Source organism: Sphaeramia orbicularis, chromosome 2, assembly GCF_902148855.1.
Source record: "Sphaeramia orbicularis chromosome 2, fSphaOr1.1, whole genome shotgun sequence".
In the NCBI taxonomy this organism is placed as follows: domain Eukaryota; kingdom Metazoa; phylum Chordata; class Actinopteri; order Kurtiformes; family Apogonidae; genus Sphaeramia; species Sphaeramia orbicularis.
The window spans coordinates 14,653,050-14,668,559 of NC_043958.1; positions in this window are offsets into that span (position 1 = coordinate 14,653,050).

A 15,510-nucleotide genomic window follows, 5' to 3' on the forward strand; every position below is an offset into this window, starting at 1 on the left:
ACAATACTCCTCGGCCAAGAGATAAAAACCAAAAATGAAACATCTGTAAACTGCACAGAAATCAGTTCCAGCCACTCAGGGCATATCCTGGTTTTATCTGAGTTGCACATTTATTTTACAGTTTTACTTTGTGTGTTTTATTATTTTGTATTTTATCAATTTCCTTTGTACAGCACTTTGTACTTTGTATGGAAAGTACTCTATAAATACATATTCTTATTCTTATTAATCAATAGAAAAGTAGCTGTCTGTTGGAATTATTGGTTCACCTATGCTACTTTACAAAAGACTCATCCAATTTTTTTTTATCCATTGGAATCTGTTGATATTAATTCATTCATCGATCATTTGGTTATTTTATAGTAACCACAACTTCGTAAAAATACTGACTTTACAAATAGAAATTCACTAACATAGAAAAGTAAAAAGCATCATAATATAATTAATCCTAAAAGTTCTGATTTATACAGTCAGCGCCTACTTATGAAAGGTGATGTTTACTCTCTGTGCTTTTAGTTACTCGATAGTGGTGAGGATGGTTTACTTCAATGGCTCGTGCTCATTTGGATTGGAAGGTTGCTGAAATTGCTTTACAGTGTTAGTCTTGTTCACCATCTGCTCTAAGCTGTCTTTGTTGAACTGACATTTTCAGTACAAAGTGAACTGAACGCATTTTTATTGGGTCTCTGTTTAAAGAATTCCTACTTTTATTCTACTCTTATTTATGCAGACTGACATTGAATGGATTAACATAATCATCATTACGTTGTTCTGATTTCCCCACTTTTTTCTACTTTCACATTTATATTCCAAGGACTCCATATGTCATTTATTGTCTTGTAGCCTGGACAAAGAGCGCTGATCTGGGTCTGGCTGCAGCAGGCAGAAGGCAACCAGTGATGTAAATGACCCAGATAAGGTATAATCAGGTATCAGCCAGACGACAGCAGGGTAATGCAACTCAACAACACTGTTATCATCGCCATCAGCTGCAGTCCTCGGCCAAATTAGAATCGACCCCTGACTCCACTCCATTCCTTTATATCATCTGCTCTGTGCAGCTTTCACCTTCACGAGCCTTGACCAAGAAAGCGTTTATTGGGGTTTGGATTGTTTTTTAGTGTAGAACTGTAAACAGGACAGCAGGGTGAAAAATCATGGTGGAGTCTGAAGAAACATATTACATGATTGTAATTTATTGTACATTTCTGCAAACTACAGATACATATAATTATTAAAAAATATGTTTCATAAGACCATTATTACATTTGGACATACATGTATATCAACATGCCTGCTTGTTCTGTTCATTTGTAAACATTTAACAGTTTTTAAGGTTTTGGTTTATTGGCAGCGTTTGATATTGATCAGAAAAATACTTGAGCTTGGTCTAATCCAGATATGACATTTAGTGCTTTTATTGACATTAAACAATCTTTTCCTAACCCCTTAAACATTCCATTTTACTTTACAATAAATTCACCTCTGCCTGATGTTTAAACCCAGTCATAAACCTATTTCCATTATGCAATTTAATGTTATTTATGCACCTGTTTCCACTGAAAATTTCCACTTTTACTTTGCACATTACAGTTTATTGTTGCACCTTACTGTTTGATTGTCCACATTTTTCACCAGTTCTGTTTTCATACTTCTAATTTATTCTGTATAGTGTCTTTGCTCTTGTGTTTCACTTTTATTCTTGTATTCTATTTTTACTGTTTGTCATGCTGCTGCTGCTGCACTGCAATTTTCCAGTTTGAGATCAATAAAATATATCTATCATTCTATCTATCTATCTAAAAGGCTTTTATTACCAGTGCAATTGGAGAATTAGAGGCAGCATGTATTATCCATGTTGTCGTGTTATAGTTTAGTCGAAAAAGTTTACACCACCTCCATCTCGAGCCTGTTTTCCCAAGTCATCACATTCTGCTGCTTTACTGTGAGCCTTGAGTGTTTGTTTTTAAGCCCAGGGAACCCTGTTAGCGTCAGTTTTTGAAGGGAAACCAGATAGAAATCATGTTGGAAAAGGCCAGCTGAGGTCGCAAAAAATTTAAAGGGAGGTGATTGGGTGGTGAGTAATGCAGGTTGATTGTGCAGTTAAACAAAGATGACCTGTTTGATGGCGTGTTTATTTTGGCACTGACTCTTTTTTCCCCAACTTTACTGAAGCTGGTTTTATGGCTAAACCGAACCAAACAGTAACATCTGCATTACCTAGACATCTGTTGGACGAGCATGACACCAAGCATCATCCATAGTACCCTCTATGTTAAAATGTGATTTGGAAGTGAGAATATGTTGCCTTTTAGCTTCGTTCAGTCCATGTCTGTTTATATAAATACACATCATTCACATTTGCTTATTTTTCTTATTTTGGTAGGTTTTTTTTTCCTTTTTTTCCACTTTATTTCATTATTTATTGTGTTATTTATTCATTTTGTGCTACCTTCAAAAATGTTTTTATTTATTTACTGTATACATCTGTATAGGAGTGTATGTATGTGTGTATTTTTGTGAAAAATGCGAACTGTTATTAACATATTACAAAAAGATCTAAGGGAATTAAATTTTCATACATCCTTATACTGATAGGAAAATAAGTTGAAATTTCCTCACACTCCTTTTTGAATATGCAAGTCAAATCATTTTGTCATTATAATCTGTTCTTGAAATCTAATTTTATTTCTAGACACTCATTGTATAATTATTTTTGTTTATTTTTTTAGTGCATATTCGAAATAAACTGAACTTGTTTAATTTATTTAGTACAGAAGCTGCCCCAAATCACCAAGTCATGAAATTAACAGAAATGCACAGAACATAAAATAATAAAAATAGATATCAGGGATGTTTTCAATGTCATTTTGCCATTGGAACGTTTCTGCTGCACCACATAAGGAAGAATGTAGAGCAGTGTTTCTAAAATGTAACCTTCTGGCCATGACAGGATGTGTGCCTGGAACACAGCAGTAGGATACTGTAGTGGTTATTTTCATTTGGAGAGAGCTCAGGAAAAGCCTGAGGGAAGCTTATTCACTCCCCCTTATGTCCGAACATCCCACTCGCAGCACACATCCCGCTGCTGAGTTGGCTGTTTTCCAGTAGGGTATGTGGCGCGCTTTTAGCCCCGCTAATGTAGCTACCTATGTAGGTTAAAGACCCCCTCGTGGTCGACACACACACCAGAGCCGGGGGGAGACATTTCAAGGTGAAAACGGTGTTCACATCATACACTCCCCCCTTCAACAATAAATAGGGCCGAAACAACAATGTCAAAGAGACATTTCAGCTGTGATTGATTGGTTCGAAGTCACAGAGGGAAAAGACGTTTAACCATGACAAAGAGTTCGAACAAAAATCCTTCCTCCCTCATCATTCATACAGTAAAAAAAAAAACATAAAACAGTAGCTCGCTGTAAACACAGAACTGAAGTCTGTGTTCATCTGTGAAAGATGGGACCCTTCTCCATTTAATCCTCTGGTCCTGTCTGCTGTGCTTAGAAATTTGCAGACCCCTTAATTCCCTAAATGAGCCAAGCGATCGATAGAAAGACTACAGGCCCTTACTCAGTCTAATTATATACATTTATCACCCATCACAACCTTGGATTTGAATACTGGCTGCTGAGGCTTGGTTTTACTGTAAGGCCAAGTGACAGTCGAGCTCAATCCGGTTCATCTGTTAAGTAAGGAAGACTCAGCAATGTGGTATCAGGATTGAAAGTAGGGGGAATGTGCCACGCCGCGGGATGAAGATGAGAGAAAATAACCATGAAACTAGAGGCTGGGGGTTGGCTATAGAGCACAGAACAAATGTCTTCTGGATAATCACAGAGCATGCGTTTCAGATTGTATGAGATCAGGCAAAGAGGAAGAGCACAGTCCTTTAAAGCCCTTCACACCAAAACGCTGTAATCCCAGCAATTACTGCAGCGCTAGAAGATGCACAGATCTGTCTGGACCAGACTGGAGTAGTGGGATTCAGAAAATGAAAGTCAACAATGTGATTCCTCGTCCCTGCTATCTGAGTCCACAGTTGTTCATTGTGATGAGTAGTATTAAAATGACGAAATCTTAAACTGTGTCCAGTCTCTGTGGTAAATTCCAGCCTTGTGTTACCTGAACTAACGCACACAACTTCAGCACAAAGCAAATCCATGTCTGTTTGGGTCATTCTATCGAAATGGTGCAAACCAGTCAAAAAACTAACGCTCAAGTATACAAATCTCAGGGTCCTTCTGTTATCCAGTGAAACCCCAAAGTAACATTTGCACATATTAGCACATGGCCACTAGCACAGATTTCAATTTTTGTTCAAGTGTAAACCTAATGTTTCTGTAGTAACTAATAATTCATTATAATTAATTTAATTAGAGGCAGTAGGTGTTTGGTAGTGATACTGATACTAATTGTTAAAACATTTATATGAAAACGACAGGACAAATGATATAAAAGGGACATAGGAAATCTCTTTTGCCAACTGTAGCATGAGTTGTTACAAAAGTCGTCATCATCTTATATGGAGACAACAACAACAACACTTTCCTAAAACTTATTTAATATTTATTAAGAGCATCATTTGAGAAAACTACCTGAATTTTGCAAAGAATTTTCTTGGGGTGGTAAAAGCCCACAGAGGACAAAGAATCCCCTTTTTTGATTCAACTCTTCTGATGTCATTCACATTTGACTTAAATGACTGATGAGCAACATGCAGTAGGACTGTAGTCTCTATTTCCTTTGTGCTTTTGTCGTCAAAAAACACAGACACTCTTTGGCCAAGAGTAAAAGCTCAGAGGAAATGTAAACACCTTGTTCCAATAACATCTGACGCAACAGGTCACACACTCATGAGCTGAACAATCCTGCATCATCTGTGGAACAAAAACATCACAGATACGGTTTCTTAGGAGGAAAACAACAACTAAATGCTCTGTGTCTCCTACTGTTCAGCAGAGTTATGTGTAACGGCGCCACCTACTGGTAATGTAACACAGCCAGTTTATGGAAACACAAAATTCGCATTTTAATTTTTTTTTGTCACTTGATTCTTCATTATAGCACAATTATGAAATTACTAAAAGTTTTGACAGACAAACATCTGAGTAAACATAACATTAACTTTAAAATATAACCTGATCATCGCATTTCGTTTACAAAACTTCAGTTCAATTTCTGGACAGACTATGCGCACTCAGTCCCCCAAAGGTAGTGAAGCTATGGCTACAACCACATTTCCCATCTCTGTTTAATATCTATTCATAATTTTCAGTCATGTGACTACATGGGGCCCTGGAGGGGAGAAAAACACTGATCCCACAGGTAAAGACTGGACACAGAGTACAGATCTATCAATTTAACATCTGTTTCAATCCACAAATACTGAGATCAACTCTCAAAAGAATTAAAACAAAGACATGTGACAATTTTTCCGACAACTGTGAACCAAATAGAACACTCACCACAGTATTTTACCACCTCCTCTTATGGATGTAAAGGTCTGCCTCCACCATCGTCTATCGCCACTGCAGGAGGAAAGTCTGAACGGATCATTGTTGCTACTGCTGCTGCTGTTTGGGAGGAGAATGACAAAATCCCACATTGTTAAAGATGGGGTTGATCTAATGTTGTCTTAATGATGCCTTATTCATTTCAGCTGTGGTAGTCGTAGTATCACTCTAGCTTAACTAACACAGTGAGTATGTTTACATGTACACTAATGTTTTGGTATTACCCAAGAAAGTATTCTCAATAAGTGGTTTACATGACCAAAGAAAGGAACATCCTACTTATATTTTGTGTATATGCAGTATTCATGTTTATATGCCATTATAAGGAATATTTTTCAAAGTTTTCCACTGGTGGTAGATGTTGCACTGTGTAAATTCAGCCTCCTTCTCCTGGAGTGGGCCAGTTTTTCCATATTTGCTCACATCCATAAACCTACTGTTATCATCTGTCATAATACTTAACAGTATCCTTCGGACTAGAAATGTGGACTTTTCTTCAGATCCATCCATCTGTACCAGAGAGGATGTTTATCTTTACCTCAGCTGGACATAAACAGAGGCTGAATACACTCTGTAGATGTGTACAAATTCTCATTAATCCAGAATTATATCATCATAACACATGTTTGAATACTGGAAAAAGGCCACATGTAGAATTTCCAAGAGGAATATGATGTGGACAAGACATCTGTCAAAACTAGAATAATAGTGAAATACTAGCGTGTATGCAAATGTAGTCAGTGTCTCAGAAGGTAAAGGATACGCAGATGTATCATTGGTCATAGCTTCTCAAACCTCAGTCATTCACGTTCATTTTAGGGAATTAAGACATCCTTAAAAGTTGCTTGAAGAGATTCATTTCCGGGCCACAATCAAGGATCGAAGGGTCGACCTGAGGAGGTAAAAAAAAAAAAAAAAGGAAACTGTGAAGAGTCCCATGAAGACATACAACAAAGAGAAACATGTAAACCAAACCAACTGACTAAATATGTGAATTAAAAACAGTCAGGAGAAACATTTACTGTTGTCATTTACGAAGAAAACATCATAAACGCATTTTAACATCACAGGAACTATACTGGTAACGTTATTAATTCTGTTAAGTTTCATGACATCTCAACTACTGTGCCTACTTAAATACTTGTAACAGAAATCAATTATTTTGGTTTTTATACACAGGTTTGAAGTGAATAAACAAGGCTGTGCAATGTCACCAGAGGGTGGTGCTATAGGAAGTTATATACTATGGTCTATATAAACAGAGAAAAAAAGGCAGAGTATGGTGGAATCGAATGGAATCGAGTTTATTGTCGTGTAAAAATGTTTAGCACAACACAATGGGTGTGTGTGTATATATATATATGTATGTATATATGTGTGTGTGTGTGTCTGCGTGTATATATATGTGTGTGTGTGTGTGTGTGTGTGTGTGTGTAAATAAAACAGGGTTTCAGCTTATTTTTTTCAGCTACCAGCTGTGTTTTGGTACTTGATCAAAGAAATATCTGTGGATTCACTAGGGATCTATCAGCTGATCAGTCACGAGTTCAGTTTTCATTACAGTGGAATTTACTCGAAGAACCTGCTTCCATTTACCATTATGTCCATCAACTCTTACAAGTGAGAAACACCAGGCAATTAACCTGTTTTTTTTTTTTTTTTTCAACTGTCTCATGCAAAATTCCAAATGAACATTAAATATATCTATAGAATTGGGAATACTGTTGGAGAAATATATGTAAACCAATCAATTTTATGGAACTGTTGTCTTGCTAATTACAGATTATCATGAAGGTGAATATTTGATGAAAGACCTTAAAGCACAAGACAATTTTTTTCAGATTATTTACCATATAATTGCAACTTAACACACTGCTTTTGCTTTATTGATTAAATGAAATGCATTTTTTGTATTAACAATAATTTCCAAAATTGTGGGTGTAAATTTAAAAGAAAATAGCGCGAAATGACAGAGGAGACACTACATATGGTGTGAAACTGACTGTCATAGTGAGTGACATTACATGTAGTGATAGTGAAGTTGAGAAACAAGCAAAAAGAGGGAAAAAAGCACACATTTCTACTGTCAGGCATGGGAGCAGTTCCTCCTCCTTCTAAATCTCCTTATCTCAGCTCAGAGGCAGAGAAAAGAGGAAGAGGGACAAATTGGAAAGGACAGAGCAAAGCACACAGAGAAACAAAGACAGCAACACATAGAGAGAGGGTCAATCTGTGTAAAATGTCTCTGAATGCACCATTTTATTTTCTGTCCCTGAGAACTAAGATCAAAAATCACACTAAATGCCAAATTCTCTCCATCTCCTTCAAGGCTTGGGCAAAATCCGACCTCTTTCTTCAACATAAAATGTTTACCAGATATTAGCCGAGGCATTTCAAGAAAAAAAAAAAACAAAACATCACAAGACGCAGAGAGACCTCTACTCTCCTTCAGAGCCAAGAGAGGCAATGAGCAATGTGTCTCTCCTGAGGGAATTATGGGAAATGAACCGTTCTAAAGGCCTAGTGTATCCATTGGGACATGACTTCAGGCATTGCTGCCAAACTGTCACAACACTGGCAGACCAGGAAAACACTGAAATGCGCCAACACATAGACTGCACCAGTACATCAACACATAGACCGCACTGACACACCAACACATAGACTGCACCAACACACCAACACGTAGACTGCACCGGCACACCAACACATAGACTGCACCAACACACCAACATGTAGACTGCACTGGCACACCAACACATAGACAGCAATAGAACTCTAACACATAGGCTGTTTCTCAATATGCATTCTTGTGTGTTCTTCTGTTCTCGTGATCTCGTGAAACATCATCTTTCAGGGCCCAAAGACTGTTCCATTTCAAAGTTCCCACAAACCAACAATGCATGGAATACCCGAATGTTGTTCTTGATTGCTAGCTTAAACCAAGGATGCACTGGTTGGTGACTTGTGTAGACTTGGCTGGCAAATATCCCAAGATGAACTTCGTGCTACTCTCTTGACTGACTCAGAAATGTTTTATGACCATCACCAGATGATGTGATACAATGTTGGAACACATGTGAGAGGCAGAATAGCAAGAAATACATCTTTATTGTCATGAAATGGAATTCAACACAATTTATTCCAGTTTTGACAAATATGTAAAATGTATAAAAATAATAATGACATGTAAATAGCAGTGCAAATGTATTATAATCGAATCGAGTGACATTTGTAGTGGAATGAGGAAAATATGTTAGGGAGCTGATGGCAGAAATACAGCAGAGCCAGGGAGGAAAGTTCACAAGTACGCGGCCATTCCAATTACAGAGAGACTTGCATTCTTAGGAAGTCACTTCTCTGGGACTGTTCTTATCAAGACCATACTTGCTGACTTCACAAGACAAGTACTCGGCAAATTTGATATTGAGAAACAGCCATAGACTGCACCTGAGCTGTATATGCCAACATATACAGAGACAACTTTAGCTGCTCTCTGTCAGATGTATGGAAATGTAAAAGTAAACAGCATTTAATGATTATTTCAATGACCTATAAGGCCACTTTTAAACCATTTCTCAGCATCACTTCAGTTGAAGTTAAATTTCAGCTCAATTTGTGACCACATGGCATTTAAAGCTGAAATATTCCAGATCCACGGGTAAAACGCATCACTGTAACCCTGATATAAACACTTCACAGCCAGCTGACTCTCAGCTGACCAGGCCAGCGATGATGTTTTCCGATGATGGCTCCTCTCCCCTGCCTTCACCCAGCGCCGGTGCTCGGTTGCCATGGGAGATGTTTATGTAAGCCATGCCTAATCCTGTTAACTGTTACTGCGGATTCGGAGCAGCATAAGTGTTCTGTGATGCTGCACAGCAAAAAAAAAAATAGCCATTCTAAGTCCTTTCACTGAATGCTGACTTTTATTTTTCTTCAAATGAGCAAATGCAGATGAGAACATTAAAGGGGGTGCTGAAAAACAATGGGAAGGGACAGAAATTATGATTATACACTTACTTTTTGGATTGTTTTATGACCTGAGCTTATGATTTATAGCTTATATATTTATATGAAGTTATACATAAATTAATATTTTGTGATTTCATGAAAGTTACCATAACGCAAATGTATTTAAGGAAAACTAGAACACCTTAAACATTTTACTGTTCACATGAAAAAGCAAATATATTGACAGATATTCCAACTGTAACATTGCTAATATATAGGCAATGCTAACTTTTTTTTTTTATTATTTATTATTTCACTCTTGAACGTTCCCATGTTTCCCAGTTACCTAACCCAGCATGTCTACACAAACTCAATATAACTAGCTGAATTCTAGAAATATAACACATTCTTACTTTTCTGGTTACAGTTCAGTTTTAATTCACTTTAGATTCAGTCAAATAAACATCATCAAAAATGTTGTCAAAAGTCCATCCAAAACTAAGCTGACATTTTCTGTCAAAATTAACACTGATTTCCCACATTTTCCTGTAAAATCATTAAAAAAACATTAGACTGTAGTAGTATGTGAGGAAACAATGAATATTTAGTTGCTTCACACAGACTGACATTTTACACACTAAGTTTATCAGTTGTTTATCACTGGCCAAAATTTGTGACTCCTAGAATTTAGGAAAATGTATTTATTTACTCCAACGCCTTGATTCTTCTAAGTCATTTCTCACCGGGCACTGTATTGGTTGCAATTGGTTCCTAATTTCAGCATAAATTGTCGGCTTGGAACAGGTAGAACTGAGTAGATTAACGTTACTTTATTTGCAGCTTGGACATTTAACAGACACATTTAAACACAATACTGCCAAAAAGTTTATGGCAACAGACCTACCATATCAAATGTAATACCTTTTAAAGACTTTTTTAAGTTATTGAATGCAGATTTGTAAATTCAAGACTTCTAAGACTTTTTAAGACCCCACTGTAACCCTGGTCTCAAGTCATAACATGAGTGTGTTAAATGATCTGGTTTTATAATTCATGTATCTTTATTAAAACAAAAAAACTTTGCATGGCCGAAAGTATAAATCATTCTAAAAAGACAGCGTAAATGGGTTTTAGAAGGAAATATCAGCACATTTATTTAGTTGATAAATCTGTTTATCGATTGTAAACTGTAATAACAGACTTATCATAGTTTTCAGTTATTGCTGTTATCTAAAAACATACAGAAAAATGCTTAAACGTTAACAGAGTGATTCATTTCTATTAGTGGTTTAAGAACGTATGCCCATATTTTTTTAATCTGGATTAATTTTGACTGTATTTAACAATAACACATTTTAGGAATAGTCAAAAAACTTGCACAGTAGCTACAATTGGCCTGTTGGTGATTCTAAAGTGATAAATTTTGGTGATTTGTTTCTGTTTATAGCCATTAACCCTCAAAGACCCAAAAGCATCTACTGATCTAAAATGTCTAATAACTTTTTTCACTAATCCAATTCAATACAATGAAATAATTCAGGTAAAATGCAATTTCTCAGCTTCTCAGCAGCATCAGATTCATCCATGGTGTCTGTAGTGAACATGGAAACACCATCATCATCACCATCATCTTCAGCTACATTGATTCACCAATAAAACCCATGAAGTTTGACAAATGACAGTGGCTGTAGATGCTTGTTTTTACATAGAACCGACATTACATTTTGCTTAAAATGTCATGTTTTCTTCAGTTGTCTCTGTTTTGACATAACTTTTTTAATTTACCAAGTATTTAGTATTTATGAACATTTACATGGTCAGTAAAGGCCCAATACATACAGGAAAATACTTGATTTTCAATGCAAAAAGGCAAAGGATACTATAATATATGGAAATAAATAACTTGGTATGGTTAAATGTTGAAAAGCATTCATTTGGACATCACCTAAAGAAAGTAGTTTTGGGTCTGTATGGGTTATAGACTGTTATTTGAGAAAACAAAATGAAAACGTGGCTACTTAATAATCTGAATTTAGGCTGTCATCTTAATACTTAATTAGTTGTGTCACAAGAGCCCAAAAGACACCATCTTAAGTCTGACTGGACCTTTATCCACAGTCTCCACGTTGACCCAGAGTCCTAATGATTCCAGAAGATTATCTTTGTGTGAAAAACGGCAGAGAAAATGAGAACGGACAAGACAGAAGCCATGCAATGCTGAGCAGGAACCAGTGATGCAGCCTCATCTCATTTCCTACTGTCGAGCGGAACGCTGTCACTAAAATGGATTGTGTTCTGGGCAATCTAAAGCATCATGGACCATAAACCCCCACCTCGCTGCCTTATCTCCAACCTTCACCCCTGTTATAAAAAAATACAACCTTTAAACAATTTTTAGATCCTTTGGTAATAGAAGCATTATTTCGCGCCGTATCTTCTGCAGGAAAAGGAACGGCGAGGGAGAGGGCTAATTATCCCGATTAAAAAGCAGAGAGTATGAACGAGTCATAGAAAAGAGGATTATAAAGAGACATTAAAGAAAAGTGGGAGAGGAACAGAGCTGCAGAAAAATGGGAGAGCTCATGTAAAGGCAGACGTGGATGATGAGACGTCACATACATGCATATCCTCGCCCAGGAGATTGGACAGGAAACCTATGGATCCCTGTCTCTTTGTCTCCTCCCCCCTGTTCCCTCCACTCTCTTTTGCTCCATTAGCTTTATTACACTCTCTTGGCTCAGGAATCACTCTATTGTTCAGTTACTTGATCATGAAGGTCAACAATGGATTCATTGTGGTTTTGATCCAGAGTCGGTTCTAAAGCAATCGGAGGAACCGCAGATGAAAAAAAGGACTTCTACTTCCACTGCAATGTTACATTAGCCTGTCAACGTCCACTCCTTTCATAGAACCCTAAAGTGATTCACTTAGGGTTAAGGTTAATGACAAAACGCATGTATTAAACTACTTTTGACAAGGAACATCTTTTAGTTTCTGGGTTTAACGTGTGGTTAAAATGACATCAACTACATTGGGTCAAACATGGGTCCAGTGGAATCCTTACCCTGTGATTCACATAGGGTTGGGGTTTGGACCATGATTGTGGAGTTGGTGTTTAGTATGTGGTGAAAACAAAATCGACCTCTAACCCTAACCCTCAACAAACTGCTTAGGGTTATGGACAAAAGCAGTAAACTGAAGTAGTCACGGTTGTGTTTCAGACAGGAACTAGCTGGTGAAACTAGTTAAACACATGCATTTTGGCCTTAGGTTACTGGTAGCCTCTTAAGCCCAGTTGCTCCCGGTACTGGAGGCAGCCTCATCTGTGTTGCCATGGTAATGCTATGTGATGCTTATAGCAATACACACATTCTATACATCCGCGTAACCAGAAGAACATCAGCTAAAAGCTCAACAAAACCAACTGACAACAGAACACAACTCAAAAAACAAGCACTTAAATGGGCAAATATGTATATCAAGTTAAGTCTGAGACCAGTGTATGTCATGAATTTAATAAAGCAATAAACCAAGGAGACAAAAGCTAACACTAAGCAAATCCTATTCTACAAGTATTAGTTCTCTACCGATATAACTCTGAACTCATAAATAAAGCTTGTATTATGAAGCAATGTTTATGTATTTTTCATACCTTCGCTGTTTTTTGATCAGAACTTGGTTTATATGAATGAAGCTTCTGCTATCAGCTACTCCATTGTTTTGTGTTGCATTGAAATGATTCCCACTGGAAACAAAAGGTCCATGGCTTAACAGGAGCAACCCTAACTTGTGGTTAAAAGAGTGAATGCAGGAAGATTTGGATTAAGGTTACATCCGACCCATGGTTTAGCCACATGATCAACAAAGATGTTCTGTTCTGAGGGCCTGTATCCATACATGGCATTTATTGTGCTTCCTGTTTTCCACACATCTTAGTTCAGCCTTCACAGCACTGGTCCTCCTCTAACGGACACTTTTTTTGCACTCTGAGTTGAAAAGAGTTCAACTTTTAGAACAGCACCACACTCCTCACTGTCACTTTTATCTAACCAACCAATCAAAATCAAAAAGAGGAGGGACTTATTATATTGATATTATCAATAATGATGGAAGAGACACTCGCTGACAATCTGGTTATTTATGGTTCATATTTATGGATTAACGCAATCTTATAAATGAACTGAACCTCCATTATGCATCCATTATGTTTTACAGAATTTAGTGTCTGAACACGTCCTCTCACACAGCCTTGGATTAAAACACATCTTCAATCACGTAATCCAGTTACTTCTGTGCAAAATAAGTACCTCTATAAACAATTAACTTACAAGTGCCTCGTCCATTAGATGTCATTAAATGTAAAAGACACATAAATGGATAGTGAGCGCTCACTATCTGTTTATGTTGATAGTTTGTGATGCAGACTGACTGATGGGCTGAACGTAAACCTCTGAGATGATTTGAGAAAAATTTTAATTAAGCTCTATCTTGAAAAATAAACTGTAGATGTGAGATTTTAACAACTATGTTCTCATCTAAAAACATCTTAAAACTACCTCCTCTGAGCCAACAACAGTGGAATTTCACCAAAGGTAGCTCAGCAACCTGTATTAAGTGAATGCATTAGTGACTTCTGTTTGTAATTATAGTAACAATAAGCGTGCCTTAAAAGTGCTCTGAAAGTCCAGTTGTGGGTACTACCAGTGCAAAAAAAACACTGCTTATGGACACAGGCCTTAAACGTCTTGTGTTATAAATGTTACCATAACCACTGATACGGACCTGGTGGTGAAGATTTATTTTGCAGGGTGTACTAGAGAGAGTCAAAAAGTGCTCAGACAAATGTAATAAAAAGTTAATTTCATTCATTCATTCATTCATTCATTCATTTATTTATTTATCTATCAGACCTCTCTGTCTTGAATTTCACAGGTCCAGCTGCTCCTTTTGGATGCCACTCTTTTAACTGAATTTTGCAAGTTTTATCCTTAGTGACACGCCACTCACCTGAGAACTTTTTGACCCTCCCTCGTACATGATGTTCTAAAATTTCTTAAAATATATGTTTATTTTTATGGTTAACATCAGCACACCATGATAATCACACCAGCGCTGTCATTTTTTAAATAAAAATAATTAAATAAGATATTAAGAAAGAAAGCTTTACACGCCAAAAGATTTGTTTCTTCAAATATAAACAGTTTTCTTTTTCTTCAAATCCAACACCTCTGCTCTGTCTTCCATCTCGACTCTGTGCCAGTGCTGCACAGCAGCTGAGCCTCCAGCCCATTAAACACAGTTTTGTTCTACTCAGCGCGTCATCATCACTCTGATGCATCTGCTGATCACAGCACGCAGAGGAACATTAAAACACAGCCTCTGCAGATCGCCAGGGGACCAGGGCCACGTTACAAACCTCCTGAACCTCCTCGCTGCCTATTTGATTGGACTTTTTTTTTCATTAACACTGGAGAAAAAGAAAGGAAAGGAGTCCTAAGGCATTTAGTGTAGATGACAGTTCACTCTACAGTACCTCCCATGATCACAGCAATAGGCACAACCCTTGACCTCAAACCGGAAGCATCTAATTTTTCTTCAGGGAAGGACATACTCTAAAAAAAAAAAATTATACCATCCATTATGACCGTCAATGTAATTTAACCTAAACATACAGAATGTAGTATTTCTGACATCTAAAAAAGACTAGGCCTGTGTTTTCTATGTAGTGACTTGTGCACTTGCATTATATCACATTGTTAAATTACAAGAATTTTTTTATTCACTCTAACTATTCAAGTAAATTGGTTAAATGTCGATGGTGTCATATATTATTCAGCTACCATTGGCATTTAATGTTACTTAAAGCTATTTCTCTTGAATGAAATAACACTCTGTAAATGTATAGTGAATTCAACTACCTCAGAGTTCCATTTTAGTAAAATGTCTGTGTTGTCAAAGGTTACAGATTGTGTATTTAAGTGTTTGTTGGTTTGTCCATCCAACTCAGTTTAAGATGCGGCCATTTAACATTTCTAATCTC